Genomic DNA, 20987 nt, shown 5'->3' on the forward strand with positions numbered 1-20987 from the left:
GTGATTTTGGAGCCCCCCAAAAATAAAGTCTGACACTGTTTCCACTGTTTCCCCATCTATTTCCCATGAAGTGATGGGACCAGATGCCATGATCTTCGTTTTCTGAATGTTGAGCTTTAGGCCAACTTTTTCACTCTCCACTTTCACTTTCATCAAGAGGCTTTTTAGTTCCTCTTCACTTTCTGCCATAAGGGTGGTGTCATCTGCATATCTGAGGTTATTGATATTTCTCCCAGCAATCTTGATTCCGGCTTGTGTTTCTTCCAGTCCAGCGTTTCTCATGATGTACTCTGCATAGAAGTTCAATAAGCAGGGTGACAATATACAGCCTTGACGTACTCCTTTTCCTATTAGGAACCAGTCTGTTGTTCCATGTCCAGTTCTCAAACCTGAGCATGGACAAGTATCACCCTTGTTAGAGAGACTTGTTAAAACATAGACTGCTGGGCCCCACCCCTAGAGATTCTGTTTCAGGAGGTCTCGGGAAGGGGCCCAGAATTTCCATTTCTGACAGATTTCCCAAATGATTCTGATTCTACTAGCTTAGGATCCACATAGTAGGAACCACTGGAATAGACTATCATAGACATAGTGTTCTGGAGAATTGGGGTTATAAGTCTTGTTCCTCTTAATCTAGTTTTTTGGGGGGTTTTTGGGTGGAGGGGATGGCTTTTGGCAAAACCAGGGTCTGTTTTTGCTTATTTTATTTTGGCCTGAATTATTCAAGCTGTTGCAGATGCAAGAGTGCCAACTCAATGATAATTGATCATGCACAATTCTGTCTTAGTTGAGGCCATATTGATCAGGGATGCTTTTGAACTGTGGTGTTGGAGAAGACTCTTGAGAGTCCCTTGGACTGCAAGGAGATCCAACCAGTCCATTCTGAAGATCAGCCCTGGGATTTCTTTGGAAGGAATGATGCTAGAGCTGAAACTCCAGTACTTTGGCCACCTCATGCGAAGAGTTGACTCATTGGAAAAGACGCTGATCCTGGGAGGGATTGGGGGCAGGAGGAGAAGGGGATGACCGAGGATGAGATGGCTGAATGGCATTACTGACTCGATGGACATGAGTCTGAGTGAACTCCGGGAGTTGGTGATGGACAGGGAGGCCTGGTGTGCTGCAATTCATGGGGTCACAAAGAGTCAGACACGACTGAGTGACTGGACTGAACTGAACTGAACCGAGAAACTTAAGAACCTAAAACTGAGGGGGAAAGATGCTGAACTGGTGTCCTCCTATCTGGCTTCAGACTTCTTCAAGTTAAAAACCCTGGGTGACTACCACTTCTCCTCCAGCTTTCCCATTCCAGTTGAGAATCACTGATTTATAATATGCAAAGCCTTTCCATTTGATTTTCCGGAGTAATTGGTAATAGTTCTGTCCACCATTCTATGTATGCAGACTGGGAAAATATTATCCCCAGTTTACAGGTAAAGGAAATGAGGCTGAAAGAGGATGTTACCCCTGACTCATTTCTGTTCTTGCCAAGATTTGAATAATTTGTCAGAAAAGATTACTCTTCCAGCTTCAGAAGTTCCCTTAATGCAAATGATTCGGAACAACATGAGACTTATCATGAAATTCACACAAGTAATTTAAGGCAAGGAGCCACAGAGTTAGAGTCCACTTAAAAAGAGTCACTTGGCCCTAACAGATCTCTCCAGAGATAAATGACAGATGTGGCTTGAACAGTCACCCTATACGATTGATCAAACTTCTGCTGCTTTTCTCTGTGTTCTTAGTTAACTTGATAGGCACTTCCAGCTGCCGAATCAGCAAATAGTCAATTGTTCAATGAGAAAATAAGCTTCTCTTTTCTGATTTCCTTCAAGTTCAAGGAGAGGAGGAAAAAAAAATCCAAGAACTGTACTTTCTATTAAACTGAGAAGCGAGATGTGTAATGAGGAAAGAATTTTGTTCAACAATAGCAGCAGTGCCACATAGCTGACCGGCTGGAGTCCAGCCCAGCTGTGGTCGCGCTGCCCCTCCTTCCAGCAAGAGGCCAGCGTGGCTCCACAGACACTCTCACAGAGGGCACCTGCCCCCGGCCGCCCCCCCAGAAACCAGCCGTCCATTTCTGCAGCGGAATCCACATGCTTATAAAACACATGGGCCCTCTCTCTGTCTCTACCTTGATCTCTGTCTCTCTCTCTCTTTTTTTCTGTCTCTTTCTCTCTCCCTAACTCCTGTCTTTTAAATCAGTCCTGTAGCTTTCACATGCACTTTTTGGTATGTGGGATCCACCCAGGCTATCTTTGGATTTAAATGAAAAATGAACTGCTTTTATTTCCTTTGGGCGTCATTGTACTCAAAAGATGAGGCTTCCACACTGACACCTTATCTTCATGAGAGAGCAACAGAGAGACAGAGAGACACTGAGAAAGAGAGGCCATTCTGAGACCAGCATTTCACCCTCTCCTTCCTGACTGCTATTTAAAGCACTTATTCTAACTCAGAGAAAATGTAATATATAGTTCCTTAATGTGTTTAGTTAAGGACCTCATGAATCATGCGGATTTCTCCACAACCTAAATGGTTATTATGCTGACCCAAGGGTGTGCCGTTTTGTGGACGCTTCATCTTCGTGTCCCTATTTATTTGTATCGAGCAAGCTCGGTTCTGTAAGACACTGATTAGAGGCACAATGGAAGTTTGTTATCTACTATAAGCTGCGTACAGCAAAAAGCTGCCAAGTAGCGTTCATGTAATTGAAGATGCCAGGTTTCAGACTTGATTGTGATTTTTGGTTTGGGGCTTCCAGTTCTAGCTCAGGCTCTCAGGAAGGCCAAGATGATTCCTCAACCTGAATTATTCCTTTTCAGGAATAACACTCCAGCTGGGCATCTCAGAGATGGCATACCAGTTGTTGCATTTAAAACCTTTTCAATGACAACAATCTCATCTTTAGTCCTCCCTAAACTAATGAACCAAAGCTACTTCCTTGGCTTACCACTGGATTTCTGCTCTCGCAAGGCATTTCACTAAGTGAAGCAAGGCAGTGGGGGATGGGGATGGCCTAAGTTACTTATATGGCTGAGCTGAGCACAAGGGAGACTGTGCTTTCTTACCAGCTGTTATACATCAAGAAGAGACAGGCTTCCGTAACCCTTTCCTGGCTTGCTGGTTCAAAACGAAAGCCAGATGCTCCATTTTGATAAAAGATTTTTCCTCTGGAAACATATGAGCAACATAATCAAATTTATAGCTAAGCAAGATTAATAAAAGGTGACACTGTTTTGGATTGTCACACGCTAGTGTGAAAGGCATTCTATGGCCTTGATCACGTTGGCATCCCCAGTAGGTACTGTGATTTGCTTCTTTTTCAAGGAAAAGCACTCTTTTCCCCTGAGGTGTGGGTTAGGCATACACCAACCTTAAACACAGAAGGAAAATGGCTAGGGTTGGATGCACTCTTAATCAAATTCCAGACGTATGCACATTCAGATGTGATTCCCTCACGGGTTAAGGGCCAGACTCCTCCCAGGAAATGACAAATGGTTCCACAGACAAAGTTTTCCTCACTCCCTGCCCCCAGTATCCAGACTTGCAGACTTCAAATAGTTAGAAAAAATGTTTGGTTTGAAATAATTCCTCAGCTTCAACTGGCCTCACAAACCACATTCTTTTTTGCCCTCCTCCCTTAGCCCAGTTTAAAAAAAAAAAAAAAGGCGGAAAAGAAAAATGGCCTGGAATTCTGATGATAGACTTTCATAAAACTGTCCACGTTGCTTGCCGAGACAAAAAAAGTCTGTCCGAAGTATAAGACTTCTTCTGTTGTTCCTAAAATCTTTGTCTTCAATATAGAGATATTTGTCTTCTATGTGGACTTTTCCAGGTCTTGAATTCTTACTGTAGTTTTCATTTTGCAACGTTTCATTTTTAAAACTTCATTCTCTTTTAGCCCTACCCCCATGAAGACACCAACCCTTTTGTAAACTCCAGGTCCCGAGATATACCCAAGCTCACAATCAGTGTATGTGAGATTTTTTTTTTTAACCTGCAGATGCCTGGAACCTGCCTATAAAAATTCTCAGTAAATCTGGTCTGGGGTCTTAAAGAGTTAATTGGTCCTCCAGTGATTTTTAACACAGAGCCTGGCTGGGAAAATACTGCTATAGAGCACACACACACACACACACACACACACCATTCCTACATAATGACTAGCATCAGAGAACAGTCAGCATTAAGAGGCTAATTGCAGTTCTGTTATAGAGGATACCCTATTTTTCCTTTATTGCTAAACTTCTTGGAAAAGTGGCCAGGTCTGCCTTCGCCACTCTCCTGCTTCCTAACCCTACCTCCCGCTTATACCGGGCACTCCTAATGATACTTAGATCAGTGGCCAGTGACTTCATCATCAAGTTCACTGGCCTCTTTATTCTCTGCCTCTAAAACACATGCTTAGCCTTAACACTTGACCATCTTTGTCTTCTTCCTTTGGACTAAGGAGCTTTGCACTAAGGAGCTTTGCACTCTCTCAGGTCTCCTCCCAATTTTGTTTTCTCTGGATCCTGATTATTCTTTCTATGGCAAAAAAATCCCCCTCACATCTGTCCTTGGCTGTTTTGTTTTCCATCTCCTCAACTTCTTCTCTGACAAGTTTATTCAACCCCACAGCTTCAACCAGGACCCCCTCAGCAGGCAGTTCCCATCCCCCTCTCTCTCTCCCTCTCTCTCTCTCCTTCTGACCCCTCTCACTTTCTCTACTCCTCTCCTTTTATTGTTTACAAGACTCCCTCATCTGGCTCTTCCACTACACCTTCAATGTAACATGTTCAGAAGGGAATTCATCTTTTCTCTGAACCCCGCTGCTCATCTGGCATTTTGTGATTCTGTAAACTGTAGCTCGATCCTCTCACTTATGGAGGCTGGAATCTACGACATCTCAGACTGATTCCCATCACTATCCTACAGCATTCAAACAGCTATCTAGCCCTGTTTATTCTTCCCCTCAAATATCTCCAGCTCAGTCTCCTCCTCTCAAGTCCTACTGCCAGACCGTAAACACTACTGCACTTTAAATATAGAAAAGGTTTTTTGAGAACAAGAGTATTCAGAGAAAGATTCAAAATGCTCAAGATGAAGAAAATCAGTAGGATTTAGGTAAGCCAAAGGAGAGGTGGGATGGAATCTGGTGAGAAGATGAACGTGGGTCAAGCCAGTGGCAGGAAAACCCTGGCATGTACACAATCAAAGAGAAGTTGACTAAATGCGCCAGCTAAAGCTACATGTGTTTTATTCGTCTCCGAAGGTTGCTCCATTATAAGCCACACTTCCAGGTAATCATGCCTGTGTGTAACCCCATGCTCCTGACTCTCAGGTGGCACTGAGGCTCTTTTTACGATCACAGAATGAGGTAGACGTGACGCTGCGTCACTTCCATGGCTAAGACAGAAGTCTCGTAGCTTCTGCTTCAGTCTCTTTAGAACCCTCTCTGCGGGAGCCAAATAGGAAAACTGACTGCTGTGCTAGAGATGCCCCATGTAGGCATCTCTGTCAACAGTCCCAGCTGAGCCCAGCCTTTCAGTCATCTCCGATAAGGCAACAGATATGTGCACAAAGCCATCTTGGACCCTTTGGATCAGACCAGCTGCCAGCTGAACTCTGAGTGACCTCATTCAATAAAAAGTAGAACACAACAATCACCCAACTAAACCCTACTTGAATTCCCAGTCCATAAATCAAGAATATATTACTTTAAGCCACTAAGTTTGGGGCTAGTTTATTAGGCATGAGCAGATAACCAAATGGAAAAGGCAATGGCACCCCACTCCAGTACTCCTGCCTGGAAAATCCCATGGACGGAGGAGCCTGGTGGGCTGCAGGAGTCCGACACAGCTGAGTAAATTCACTTTCACTTTTCACTTTCATGCACTAGAGAAGGAAATGGCAACCCACTCCAGAGTTCTTGCCTGGAGAATCTCAGGGACAGGGGAGGCTGGTAGGCTGGTGGGCTGCCATCTATGGGGTCACACACAGTCGGATACAACTGAAGTGACTTAGCAGCAGCAGCAGCAGCAGCAGCAGCAGCAGCAGCAGCAGCAGATAACCAAAGCACAAAGGCAGATTTTCTGGAACAGTAGAAAATCAGATTGAATATGTAGGATGCTTCCAAATTATGGAAAGTCTCAATAATGTCAAGTAGAGAGGTTTTTCCTGCTGAGGTACAGTGATAGAGAACTAATAAAGGTTGTTGAGCAGTAGGATGATAATCATAGCTTTGGATAAAAGATCATTTGACAGAAATACACAAAATGCATAGACGATTCCAAGCATTTGGCAATTTGATACAGAAGATCTAGGACCTAAACTTGGCTTTGTTAATATTGAGAAAGTTACTAAATTCAGCTTGCTACCACCTCAAGGGGTTGTCATGATGGGTAAATGGGTCATATACATGCCAGTACTTTGAAAGCTCATTCTAAATACCACATACAATCAATTCTTGTTAGTCACATGAGGGAAAGGCTAGTGTCTTTGAAAGTAGGTCGAAAGTTGGAACAGCAATCTGGGTGTGTAGAATGATGCATTCTTTATTTAGGATAACTGATCTGATCCCTCTTGAGCCTATTTCCAGCCACTTTCTGCTGTATAAGTTGTGTTCTAGTCACACTAACCATGGAGGGTAGCTTCAACAAGCCATACCTTTCCTGAGCATCAGCTCTCTTGTTCACGCTCTGCCCGCTACAGCTACAGCTTCTCTGCTTTACTATCATGCCATTCCTGGTCATTTTCAAGACTCAGCGAGAGTGTTTCTTCTCTTGGAAATATGTCCTTGAGTTTCATAGTTTGAATTCATTATAAGAGCCTTCACTATACATCGCGTTCAGCAGTGACTCCATATCCTATTAAATGGTATTTGTTGCTTTACATATTCACCTGGTCCAGTGGTATTACACTCAGCATGTCTGATTACCTCTGATTACCTGACATACTTAGGGTCTTAATACATATTTTTCTTTTCTTTTTATCAACTAGAACATTGTGGATAACAATATAGGAAAGATTGAAACAAGTAGCAACAGCAAAAAAAATAGGAGTTTGTGATTGACTGAATTTGGTGAATGAAGACTATGGAAGCACCAGGATTGGTCCTGAGATACGACTAGGAGAACACTGGGATACAAAGAGATTCAGGAAAACTCATACGGATTCTGGATGCAATAAAAGAATTTTGGAAAGCTTTTAGATGTGAGTATGCTGAATTGTACTTTAGCCACCTCATGCGAAGAGTTGACTCATTGGAAAAGACTTTGATGCTGGGAGGGATTGGGGGCAGGAGGAGAAGGAAGGGGACGACCGAGGATGAGATGGCTGGATGGCATCACGGACTCGATGGACGCGAGTCTGAGTGAACTCCGGGAGTTGGTGATGGACAAGGAGGCCTGGCGTGCTGCGATTCATGGGGTCGCAGAGAGTTGGACATGACTGAGCAACTGAACTGAACTGGACTGATGCGGAATTGAAAAAAATGACAAAACATCCAAATGGAAATATCTAGAACTACTTGTATATATGAAGCTAATGTTGAGTTCCTGGAGCAAGAGTCAAGCTTTAGTGGTTAGAGAGATGATATTTGGTTATTTTTTGATAAAAGGTCTTCTCAGAGAGGTAGAAGAAGGGGCTCATCTTTGTGAACCAAGAGAAGGAAAGAAGTTACAAAGGGAACCTGAAATAAGCCAGCATTAATAAGGCTACCAGTAGTGATGTTATTGAAACCAGCAGCTGTTGCCTGCTAGTCGGCAGCAGATGGACATTCTGCCTCATTCTCAAAGATACCACGTGCAAATCTAACATCAGATCCATAGCTCTGCCTTTCCTGTTCTTTCCCCGTCTCTGTTAATGACATCACCATCCACTCAGTGTTCCAAAGGACATTTACGAATTGTTCACGATTCTTCCCTTAATCCGGATATTCTCGCAACAAGTTTTATGAACCTGTCCCTGAAATATGATTCCTTTCTTCTTTCTCCTAACTGACTGACCACCACTGTGTCAAGTGATACAGCTTTTTAACTACCTGCCTCCAGTATCAACTCCTTATAATTCGTCCTTCCCATTGTCAGAACAATTGTTCTCAGACACAAAAGTGCCCTACTGAGAAACCAAAGATTCTCCACTTCTTATAAGAGAAACCTTTTCTCCTCTACAGCATCAGTTCAGTTCAGTTCAGTCGCTCAGTTATGCCCAACTCTTTCTGACCCCATGGACTGCAGCACGCCAGGCCTCCCTGTCCATCACCAACTCCTGGAGTTTACTCAAACTCATGTCCATTGAGTCAGTGATGCCATCCAACCACCTCATTCTCTGTCGTCCCCTTCTCCTCCTGTCCTCAATCTTTCCCAGCATCAGGGTCTTTTCAAATGAGTCAGTTCATTACATCAGGTGGCGAAAGTATTGGAGTTTCAAATTCATCAGTCCTTCCAATGAATATTCAGGACTGATTTCCTTTAGGATGGAATGGTTGGATGTCCTTGCTGTCCAAGGGACTCTCAAGAGTCTTCTCTAACACCACAGTTCAAAAGCATCAATTCTTCAGCACTCAGCTTTCTTTACAGTCCAACTCTCACATCCATACATGACCACTGGAAAAGCTAAAGCTTTGACTAGATGGACCTTTGTTGGCAAAGTAACATCTCTGCTGTCTAATATGCTCTCTAGGTTGGTCATAACTTTTCTTCCAAGGAGCAAGCATCTTTTAATTTCATGGCTGCAGTCACCATCTGCAGTGATTTTGGAGCCCAAAAAAGTAAAGTCTGTCACTGTTTCCATTTTTTCCCCATCTATTTGCCATGGAGTGATGGGGCTGGATCCCGTGATCTTAGTTTTCTGAATGTTGAGTTTTAAGCCAATTTTTTTACTCTCCTCTTTCATTTTCATCAAGAGGTTCTTTAGTTCTTTGCTTTTTCCCATAAGTGTGATGTCATCTGCATATCTGATGTTATTGATATTTCTCCCGGCAATCTTGATTCCAGCTTGTGCTTCATCCAGTCCAGCATTTCTCATGATGTACTCTGCATATAGGTTAAACCATCAGGGTGACAATATACAGCCTTGACTCCTTTCCCAATTTGGAACCAGTCTGTTGTTCCATGTCCAGTTCTAACTGTTGCTTCCTGACCTGCATACAGATTTCTCAAGAAGCAGGTCAGGTGGTCTGATATTCCCATCTCTTTCAGAATTTTCCACAGTTGATTGTGATCCACACAGTCAAAGGCTTTGCATAGTCGATAAAGCAGAAATAGATGTTCTTCTGGAACTCTCTTGCTTTTTCGATGACCCAACAGATGTTGGCAATTTGATCTCTGGTTCCTCTGCCTTTTCTAAATCCAACTTGAACATCTGGAAGTTCACAGTTCGCATCCTGTTGAAGCCTGGCTTGGAGAATTTTGAGCATTACTTTGCTAGCATGTGAGATGAGTGCAATTGTGCGGTAGTCTGAGCATCTTCGGCATTGCCTTTGGCATTGCCTCCATGACGTGGACACTGCCTATTGCTCCCCCTCTCTTCTGAACCTTTACATAATCAGCCCACATATGCCAGCCATGGGAAATTATACTCATCTATTTCAAACACAACATGCCTGAAAGGGAATCGTATATTCCTGTGTATTTCATGCAGTGTCAACCTAACAAACCTTAACCCATCAAGACTCATCATCTCCTTTCAGGGGGTTCGCCTTAATATTCTCAGGCAAAGTTAGATACCTCATTTTGGTTTTCCCACAAAAAGACCTCTATCACATTGTTTTGTTTCTCTCTCTCACGTCCCCACTACATTATGAGCAACTGGAAGGCAATGATCATCTTCAGCAGCCTTCTCTCCTCAGTGCCTAGGATTCAATACATGTTTGCTGAACGAATGGACAAATGATTCCCTTGAGAAGGAGGTAGGTCAACATTTCTTCCAATATTGACAGATGGAGTGATCCTTTTCTAATAGCGATTTTTTCTTTTCAATCAAGATGTATACATAATTTCTATGAACTTACAAAACAGAAAGAGACTCTTAGAGAACAAACTTTGGTTGCGGGGAGAAGGATAGCGGGAAGGGATAGTTAGGGAGTTTGGGATGGACATGTACACACTGCCGTATTTAAAATAGGTAACCAGCAAGGGCCTACTGAATAGCACAGGGAACTCTGCTCAACATGAGGCAGCTGGCTGGATGACAGGGGAGTTTAGGGGGAATGGATTTATGTACACGTATGACTGAGTCCCTTCGCTGTTCACCCAAATCTATCATGACATTGTTAATTGGCTATACTTCAAAACAAAATAAAAAGTTTATTTCTTAAAAAAGATGTATACCTAATTTTTAAATGAAGTGTTTCTATAAAAGTTGTTCATTTAAGAAATAATTCCCTCCAACTCTTGTTCCCAGTGATAATTACTTTTACCTATTTCGCTTTTCCATTGTGTATTTCCTTTCATGTTTCTAATAACATATTTATGTTGAGTTTTGGATTTTTTTCAGTTTTAATAATTACGCCCTTTGAATAGCAGGATTGAGCTTTCTTAAACACACTACTCCTCCAACCCCCACCCCTCCCCATGGAGCTATCTATCCTATTAAGTGATTCTGGTTCTCCATTACCACACTTGGAAGTTATTGTAAACGTATATGAAACAACGTACTATTTTTTTAAAAACAGGAAACAAGAGTGTAAATAGTAATTTTGCATTAGGAAAATACCTTCAGCTGATTGTGAGAGCACTCTGCAACTCCTTATTGTTCACTACAGTACATCTCTGAGCCTACTCTTTATTTCTAAAAACAACTTAAGTAGTGGAGATTCCTTAATGTTCTTTGGAAAACTGATCTAAAATGTTTTAAAGGCCATTTGAATTTTTTGTGTCATGAGTCTCCACTAAGCTCTCTTGAACAATTATGTTTTTATTTGTCCTCCTTCAATTTACCACTGTCATTTTCCAGCTTTATTTTCTACAAATATTTTGGAGATGAAGTCTATAGAAAGAGAAGATTAAAGTTCTAAGAACTGATGAACTGTACTATTTCAGACCTTTGCCACTGACTGGCCAGGCGACACTGATGGAACCACTTTATGTCTCTGGCGTAACTCCATTACGCCTTACACGAAGTGCAGCAATCAGCACTATAAAAATAGAACAAATGGTCTCTTCAATCCCTCCTTGCTCCCTGCTCCTGCCATGGGCTTTCATAGCCACTGAGGCTTTTTCTGGACAGTTTGGACAGCTTGAAGAACACTTTGTATCATTTGAGACAATTATAGATCGCTCACATTTATTTGCCATATTTTTTTTCACTAGTCTATCTTTCTCATGAGACTGTGAGCTTCCTTTTAAAAAAAAAATTATCGAGGTAAAATTCACGTAACATAAAAGCAACCATCTGAAAGTGTAAAATTTAGTTAGTATATCCACAGTGTTATGCAACTATAACTATATACTATACAGTTCTGGAACATTTTCATCATCATCAAAGGAGACCCCATACCTGCTAAGAAATCATTCTCCATTGCCACCACTAGTATATTTCCTGCCTCTGTGGATTTACCTATGCTGGATATCTCAAATCAATGTAACCAGACGTTATACAAATTTTGGTATCTGGCTTCCTTCACTTAGCATATTTCTGAGGTGCATCTTTGTTGAAGAATGCTGAAGTGGTTTGCATTGCCGTCTCTAGTGGACCACGTTTTGTCAGAACTCTCCACTTTGACCCATCTGTCTTGGATGGCCCTACATGGCATGGCTTATAGTTTCCTTGAGTTTGATCCACGTGATCATTTTGGTTAGGAATAATCCTAGAAAAGACCCTGATGCTGGGGAAGATGGAGAGCAGGAAGAGACGGGGTGACAGAGGATGAGATGGTTGGGTGGCATCATCGACTCAGTGGACATGAGTTTGAGCAAACTCCAGGAGATGGTGAAGGACAGGGAAGCCTGTAGTGCTGCAGTCCATGGGGTCACAGTCAGAAACGACCAAGTGACTGAACAACAACCTTTTAACTATTGTGAATAGCGCCGCTATGAACAAGTTCATTTCTTAAAAATGGGAATTTTTTACCATGACTTCCTTAGTGCCTGGGAAATTGGTTAATCAAAAGTCTGTTGAGCACACCAATATAAGCTAATATTTTGATAGATACACAGAGACAGGCTTACACACATATACCACAAATCTTGCTTCTTCTCCTATCTTCCTCATCTTAGGAAATGATACCAACATCTACTTCACAGCCCAAGGCAGAAACTCCTCCCCCATTTTCTATATTTAATTCATCACCAAGTCCTAAGGATTCTAAGTCTTAAATCTCTCTTCAATCTGCCCTCTTGTATCTGCCTTCACTGTTTCAGCCTGCGGTTAGGCCCCCAGCATCCCTGACCTATTACAATGCTTTTCTAAGTGACTGTCCAGCCTCCAGGCTCTTTCCTCACTGCTTGGTCCTCCTAATAAAACATAAATCAGATGGTGTAAGTCTTCTGCTGAAAACCCTCCATGGAGCAGTTCTCTGTGGACTATATACTAAAAGAAGACTCCTTCAGACAGCACAAGATGCCCTTCCTAACTTCTCTTATTCTTATCTATAACCTTATTTTTCCAATACTCTTTAACTCTACCCAAGCTTCTAACTCTGAAGATGTAGTTTCCCTCCCCAGATGTTCTCTCTTCTCTTTCGTGCCTCCATTCACTCAATAAATTTAAAGGATTACCAACTCTGCCTCAAATCATGCGAGGTCCTGTAGTCACAGGGGTGAATAAGACAGGCTAGGTCCCAGCTCTCATGGGACTCCCCTTATGGAGAAGAGACCATGATGATTTACAGTGGATGCTTATGTGTTATGGAATCTGTCCTATGTACTGTAGGAGATTTAACAGTCTCCTTGGCCTCTATCTACTAGGTACCAATAGCACACTCCACACCTTGTTAATTGTTATGACATTAATCACTTTTAAGTACAAATTATGATAAATGTCACTTACCTCTACACATCTTATACTATCTCCCAGGAAAGGGTTTTCCTTCCTTTTTCCGCCTGATCAATTTCTCTAAGAGTCAGTGCCCACATTCCCTTTCCCTACTCAAACTTCCCAAGGAGAATCAGTTACTTCATGCTCTTTGATCCTCTTTATCGCCCCCCTTAGACCTTGCTATGGAGAAGGCAATGGCACCCCACTCCAGTACTCTTGCCTGGAAAATCCCATGGACGGATGAGCTTGGTAGGCTGCAGTCCATGGGGTCGCTGAGTCGGACACGACTGAGTGACTTCACTTTCACTTTTCACTTTCATGCATTAGAGAAGGACATGGCAATTGCCTGGAAAATCCCAGGGACGGGGGAGCCTGGTGGGCTGCCATCTATGGGGTCACACAGAGTCGGACATGACTGAAGTGACTTAGCAGCAGCAGCAGGGGGTGGGAAATATCCTTTCATATGCATATTATCTTCAGCAAAGCAAATTTATGGGTATTTCATTGAAATGGCAGAGGAGAAAGACCCTGAGAAATTTCTGTTGAGCAAGAGATGGTAAACAGAAAGCAACTGTATCATAACCCTTACTAGTAATTTAAGACGTGAAAAATGTCGCTGATACTCTCTTCATTTAGCATGCTATCTTGATGTTTTAGAGATGATACTAAGGTTTATGATGGCTTGCCTTTAACCTTACTGTCCCCCTAAAACCTTAAATACCTCAACGGAAATATCTCCTTCCCCTCACAACTGGGGAGGATCCACTCTATTTGTGATGTTTCCTGAGACTGGCACCTACAGCTTATCCCTTTATCCCTGTATCTGCACCGAGCACATAACTGAAACTCTATCACTGATTATTGAAGATGCGATCCAAAACAAGATGCGGTTGGTAAAACCCATCCTCTCCTCTCAGACAGAGATTCTAAGAGAAAAGCGGAGACTGGGAGCAGGCATGACAGCAGTGGGCTCAGCAGCAGGCAATAGCTGAAGCTGCTGCTGCTGCTGCTGCTGCTGCTGCTGCTGCTGCTGCTGCTGCGTCGCTTCAGTCGTGTCTGAATCTATGCGACCCCATAGACGGCAGCCCACCAGGCTCCTCAGTCCTTGGGATTCTCCAGGCAAGAATGCTACAGTGGGTCACCATTTCCTTCTCCAATGCATGAAAGTGAAAAGTGAAAGTGAAGTTGCTCAGTCGTGTCCGACTCTTAGCGACCCCATGGACTGCAGCCTACCAGGCTCCTCTGTCCATGGGATTTTCCAGGCAAGAGTACTGGAGTGGGGTGCCACTGCCTTCTCCAATAGCTGAGGCTAGAAGGCAGGAAAGCACAGAGATAACTAGGATGTGCCGGGCCCAGCCAGGCAAGCCAACAGTGAGGGGAAGGAACGCAGGTGTTGCAACAGGCGCTAAAGTAGAGAGCCCCGAGCAAGCAGAGCCAGGCAAGCAGGTTTGCCACAGTAACAGACATGAACGTGGAGATGGCTCTGAAGTTCAGGGGCAAGACTCCTGTCTCCAGGGTGTCGGAAAAGTCCAGTTGCCAAGATCCTAGCCCAAGCCCAGTTTCCAACATTGCATCTTGCCTAGAAAATACGTTTGGTTTTCTTTTTTTAGAGACTTTTTTTTTTTCTTATTTCAAACTTTAAACTTTTTAGTTTGTATTGGGGTATAGCTGATTAACAATGTGTGGTAGTCTCAGGTGAACAGTGAAGGTACACATATATAGGTATATGTGTATATATATTCATACACAATCTCCCCCAAACCCCACTCCCATCCAGGCTGGCACGTAACATTGAGTAGGGTTCCATATGCTATACAATAGATCCTTACTGACTATCCATTTTGAATACAGCAGTGTGTACATGGCCTTCCCAAGTGTAGACAACGGGTTTCTTGAGTGATTGAATGCACCAATGAGTGAATGGAGTGAATAAAGCCAATTACAGAGGACACAGATAAATCAGGGGCACAAGATAAAAAGAGTTCTCAGAATGGGCTTACCATGGAGACTGGGTTTCAGATGCATGAAGCTCAGCCAAAAGAAGAGTGCCACCGAGTCCAATCCAATGAATGGTAGTTAGAAAATGCCAGAAATGGAGCTTCTTCAATTCATCATGTGCAGGGACAGGGCCTGTTTCCAGAGTCTGGACAGGACTGGCTTTGCAGTTGTGCCTAGATGGCTACAGCTGTAAAATAAGGAACCTGTCAGAAAACCCAGCAGGGACTCACAGGCAAAAACAATGACTTCTGGGATTGTTTTAGCTCAATATATTGCACATTCTGAATAGGAAGATCTATCCTCTTAGATACTCTCTTGGGTGCTTCAGAAGGAAAGTCCATTTTTCAAGGCTGTGGAGTGCCATTTTAACTGAAGTATCAAAGCATGACATGAGAAAGAGGGAATAGAAGCATATGTCTATGATGTCAATATAGAAATAAAACATTTCAAAACATCACCTGGGCTTCGTCTGGGTTGGGGAGGGGGGAGGGATTTCTAGAATGAGTAATGGATTTGCAATAAACCATGAATCTTTCCTGTCTCACCTGAGCTATTTAATTACCCAAGGAATTACACCCCAGGTGCACAGCGTGGTGAATTCCAAGGTACTATAACAGGAGAAGTTACTTGGTCCAGAGATGAACTGATGTTACAACCGAGAACTTCATGTTCTAACCATTAGGCCAATCACACTCAGGTTTTTTGAGTTAAGGTAATATATCCTTTAGCACAAATTTTTCCACTGTAAATGCTATGTTGCCCAAAGAGCCTTAAATAAAGTTTGGAGCAGGAAAAAAAAGGCTAAACACAGTATTCCTTTGATGTTAACAGTATTGTGAATAAAGAACAGTTAATAGCCTTTGACCAACCTAGACAGTGTATTAAAAAGCAGAGACATTACTTTGCCAGCTAAGGTCCATCTAGTTAAGGCTATGGTTTTTCCAGTAGTCATGTATGGATGTGAGAGTTGGACTGTCAAGAAAGCTGAGCACCAAAGAATTGGTGCTTTTGAACTGTGGTGTTGGAGAAGACTCTTGAGAGTCCCTTGGACTGCAAGGAGATCCAACCAGTCCATTCTGAAGGAGATCAGCCCTGGGATTTCTTTGGAAGGAATGATGCTAAAGCTGAAACTCCAGTAATTTGGCCACCGCATGCGAAGAGTTGACTCATTGGAAAAGACTCTGATGCTGGGAGGGATTGGGGGCAGGAGGAGAAGGGGACAACAGAGGATGAGATGGCTGGATGGCATCACTGACTCGATGGACGTGAGTTTGAGTGAACTCCGGGAGTTGGTGATGAACAGGGAGGCCTGGTGTGCTGCGATTCATGGGGTCGCAAAGAGTCGGACACGACTGAGCAACTGAACTGAACTGAACTAAATAGCCTTTCAGATACCCATCCTCTTGAACCAAGGAGAATCAAGAAAAGATGCACTGTCAACAGATATATTAGAGAGCAAAAATGGATGTGGTGGAATACAGTATAATAATGCGTATATATGGAATTTAGAAAGATGATAACAATGACTATATGCGAGACAGCAAGAGAGACACAATTGTGAAGAACAGACTTTTGAACTCTGTGAGAGAAGGCGAGGGTGGGATGATTTGAGAGAATAGCACTGAAACATGTATATTATCATATGTGAAACAGATCGCTAGTCCAGGTTTGATGCATGAGACAGGGCGCTCAGGGCGGGTGCACTGGGATGACCCTGAGGGATGGGATGGGGAGGGAGGTGGGAGAGGGGTTCAGGATGGGGACACATGTACACCCGTGGCTGATTCATGTGCATGTATGGCAAAAACCACTACAGTATTGTAAAGTAATTGAGTGAGTGCAGTCGCTCAGTCATGTCCGACTCTTTGTAATCCTATGGACTGGAGCCCACAAGGCTCCTCCATCCATGGGATTTTCCAGGCAAGAATACTGGAGTGGGTTGTCATTTCCTTCTACAGGAGATCTTCCCAACCTAGGGATTGAACCCAGGTCTCCCGCATTGTAGGCAGACGCTTTACCTTCTGAGCCACCAAGGAAGTCGTAAAGTAATTAGCGTCCAATTAAAATAAATCAATTATTTTTTAAAAAAGGATGTGGTGGAAGCTCTTTGGAATCTGCCTACAATGCAGGAGACCCCAGTTTGATTCTGGGTTGGGAAGATCCCCCTGGAGAAGGGAAAGGCTACCCACTTCAGTATTCTGGCCTGGAGAAATCCATGGACTGTATAGTCCATGGGGTCGCAAAAAGTCGGACACGATTGAGCAACTTCCGCTTTCCTTAACTGGACTTTCCCACTTGACTCTCCTGTCATACTCACATCGGTTCTCTACAATGCCAGAACTATCTAATTCAGGTTTAGGGGCTTCCCTAGTGGCTCAGTGGTAAAAAAAATCCACCTGCCAATGCAGGAGATACAGGTTCGATCCCTGGGTCGGAAAGATCCCCTGGAAAAGGAAATGGCAACCCACTCCAGTATTCTTGACTGGGACATTCCATGGACAGAGGAGCCTGGTGGGCTACAGCCCATAGGTTCACAGAAGAGTGGGACATGAGTTAGCGAGTGAAAAACAACAATAATTCAAGTTTAACCATAATAGTCACATTCCTCAATACTAAATCACCCGGAGGGCTATTAAAACACAGACTGCTGCTAACCCACAGCCCAAATTTCTGATTTGGTAGATCTGAGATGAGGCATGCAATTTTTCTAACAAGTTCTAAGGTGATGCTAGTATTATTGATCCAGGGACCACACTTTGAGAACCACTAATCTGGAGAATATTTTTTTCTTTGTTGAGCTTCAATTTATACTCTGTAAAACAATAAGTAACGTTCAGATTATTGTAATGGCTAAATGTTGCAAAGTATTCCAGACAAATGCTAAATGTGATTTTAATCTGAAGAAAAGAGCAGGAGACGGTGAATCAGAAGACTCCTGGTTACAGGTCTACCACAGGCTAGCCAGCCACATAACCTCTCTAGGCATGTTTTCTCATTTACAAAATGTGTTAATTCATGCAAGTAAAACTTAGGGAACACCCACTGTGTCACTGACATGTGCCAGACATTAGAAATATGGTAGAAAAACAAATCCCTTAATTTGAGAGAACAGCACTGAAACATGTGTATTACCATATGTAAAATAGACGGCCAGTGCAATTCTGACGCGTGAAGCAGGGCACTCAAAGCCGGTGCTCTGGGACAGCCCCAGGGATGGGGTGGGGAGGAAGGCGGGGAGGGGGCTTCAGGATGGGGAGACATGTACACCAATGGCTGATTCATGTCGATGTATGGCAAAAACCACCACAAAATTGTAAAGTACTTTGCCTCCAATTAAAATAAATATTAATTTTTAAAAAAGAAAAGTCCTGATTCCACACAGGATAATTATGATTATGATTTGGATGATATCTAAGTTGTCTTCCAACTGTAAAATTGGGTGGCTTTATTATTTTTAAAAGTTAGCTTATTCCTATTCTTCAATAACTTTGTCCTTCATAAGTCTGACTTAAATAAAAATTTTATAAGCTATCAAGGAGTAATTAGGTGTTACTATCAGGTGAGGTGGCCAAAATATACACATAAAATATTCATATATTATTCAAGTAAATTTCATGCGTTGATTACCACTCTTACCTATTAATACAAATAAAATTTTAAGTGTGTGGATTAAGTGGCAAACCATCAGTGAAGAAAACAACTGGAATTTACATTTAGTTCCATAGTCTCCAATTCATTTGCATTTTTTTAATGTATATTTCAAGGTCTTTGAAAACATACAATAGGCAATGAATCCAAACCCAAGAATGGATGTGACCCATTCTAGCATATCTGGGAAGGCTTAGACAAATCTTTTCACCTAAATCTCCTTTCTTTTTACTTGTAAACTTGGGAATAATACAACATACCCCACCAAGATTTAGATAATGATTTTTGGAGGTTTGAGATAATTTATGTAAAATTACTAGCACAATACTTATCACACTGTATAATAGGTGGTTATAATGTCACATTAACTAGAAGATTATCTATGCAAGTATAGAATTCCAAAGGGCAAAATCAAGTTTAGACTCTATAAAGAGTCTGTCAGTAATACCAATAACTTAATTTGCTATTTTTAAATGAAATATAAATTATATAAATTCTAAATGTGGTATCATATATAATTAAGTCTTTATCATTCTTTTTCTCAACTTAATAGGTGAATCAATCAATTAACAACACCCAGAATTCCACTGCAACTGAAGCTGAAGTCTCCTTATTTCTTTCAGCCACTAGAAAAGAACTGAAAAATTTGAGTCTGGAAACCAAGACAACCAAAGTCCCAAATAGCCAGAGTGGACTTTTGGAATGCACCAGCATTATGGTGCTCTTCAAATTAGGGATGGATTTGGAACTAGCTGAAGAAATGTAACACCTAATTTCTCCTTGATAGCTTATAAGAAACCACCTCAAAGAAAAAGGTGGGCTTAAAAGCTGAAATTTACCCTAATTTAGCCTAATATATCCCTCTGAATTACCAGTTTTGGAATAGTCAATAACAAGATGCCACAAAACACCTACATCCACACAATCTGTGCATTCCAGAACATGAGTTGTACTTAAGTAAAGAAGTGATTATTTCATATTTCTAAACGTGAAAAATCGGAGAAGGCAATGGCACCCCACTCCAGTACTCTTGCCTGGAGAATCCCAGGGACGGGGGAGCCTAGTGGGCTGCCGTCTATGGGGTCGCAAAGAGTCAGACACGACTGAAGTGACTTAGCAGCAGCAGCAAACATGAAAAATAGGGCACTGAATCCCAAATGAGTCCCTCAGATGAAAGTGGGATTTGAAAACTGTGATATAAATTGACTCTGTCTACACATTTTAAAGAGATCTCCTGAAAAAAAAACTAAAACTGATTATTCACTACCAAGTTAAAAAAAAAAAAAATCCCGCAAGCTCTTAGGTGTTCTTTGCTTCAATCAGTTCAGCTCAATTCAGTCGCTCAGTCGTGTCCAACTCTTTGTGACCCCATGAATCGCAGCACACCAGGCCTCCCTGTCCATCACCAACTCCTGGAGTTCACTCAGACTCACGTCCATCGAGTCAGTGATGCCATCCAGCCATCTCATCCTCTGTCGTCCCCTTCTCCTCCTGCCCCCAATCCCTCCCAGCATCAGAGTCCTTTCCAATGAGTCAACTCTTCGCATGAAGCAGATAAGGAGGAATACAAAGTCAGAAACCTAAGGAAGGAGAACATTTCAATGGAAGGCTTTGAATGGGGTCTGGGGACTTCCCTAGTGGTCCAGTGATCAAGACTTCACCCTTCAGTGCAGGGGTGGGTTCAATCCCTGGTCAGGGAGCTAAGATCCTATGTGCCTCTAGACCAAAACACCAAACCTTAAAACAGAAGCAATATTGCAACAAATTTAACATAGATTTTAAAAAAATAAATAAATAGAAAACTTTTTTAAAAAACTTTAAAAAAAGTAAAATGAGGTTTGTGTCAAGATTTAACATCTGCTTTGATAGTATCATTCTAACACAGAAAATTCCCTTCCACATTAATCCTAACATCACATTTAACCTATACCCTAGCTCTCTCCCAACTCTTTTATCCTCCTGATGTAACATAAATTCTACTGTAGATGTGTTTATTTCCTCATTCTTCCACATTCTCTCAGTGGGATTTCATTCCATTGGAACCACCCTCACCAAGGACACCAGTGATCTCCAATTTGTTAATTTGTTGTCTTTCTAGCCTTACTTGACCTTTCTTTCTCTCCTCCCCCAAACAACCTATTTCCTTTCCTTCTGTGATGGAGACACTAAGGTTTTCTTCCATCCTGTGTGGATGTTCCTTCTCAGTCATCAGGATAGATTTTCCTCTTCTACTGCTGGCTGCCTACATGCTGGAGCTCTTCAAGCTTTTGTCCTAGGTTTTATTGATGTCAACTTCCATTTGCATGTACAACCTGGGGGACTTCATCCACTCCTGTGACATCAGTAATCTGCTGACTCCCTTATTCATCAGTCTAGGC

The 20987-nt window shown here is 42.3% G+C and overlaps 1 long non-coding RNA gene across 1 annotated transcript in view; it reads right to left on the reverse strand.

The window, feature by feature from the left end:
- The window catches only part of LOC138439140 (uncharacterized), a 299286-nt gene that overhangs the window by 247828 nt on the left and 30471 nt on the right, over nt 1–20987 (reverse strand). Inside the window, exon 2 of the long non-coding RNA XR_011256586.1 lies at nt 14964–15148. This is a non-coding gene — a long non-coding RNA (uncharacterized lncRNA). The remainder of the gene's footprint in view (nt 1–14963; nt 15149–20987) is intronic.

This window comes from Ovis canadensis, chromosome 4 (genome assembly GCF_042477335.2).
Source record: "Ovis canadensis isolate MfBH-ARS-UI-01 breed Bighorn chromosome 4, ARS-UI_OviCan_v2, whole genome shotgun sequence".
Classification (NCBI taxonomy): Eukaryota; Metazoa; Chordata; class Mammalia; order Artiodactyla; family Bovidae; genus Ovis; species Ovis canadensis.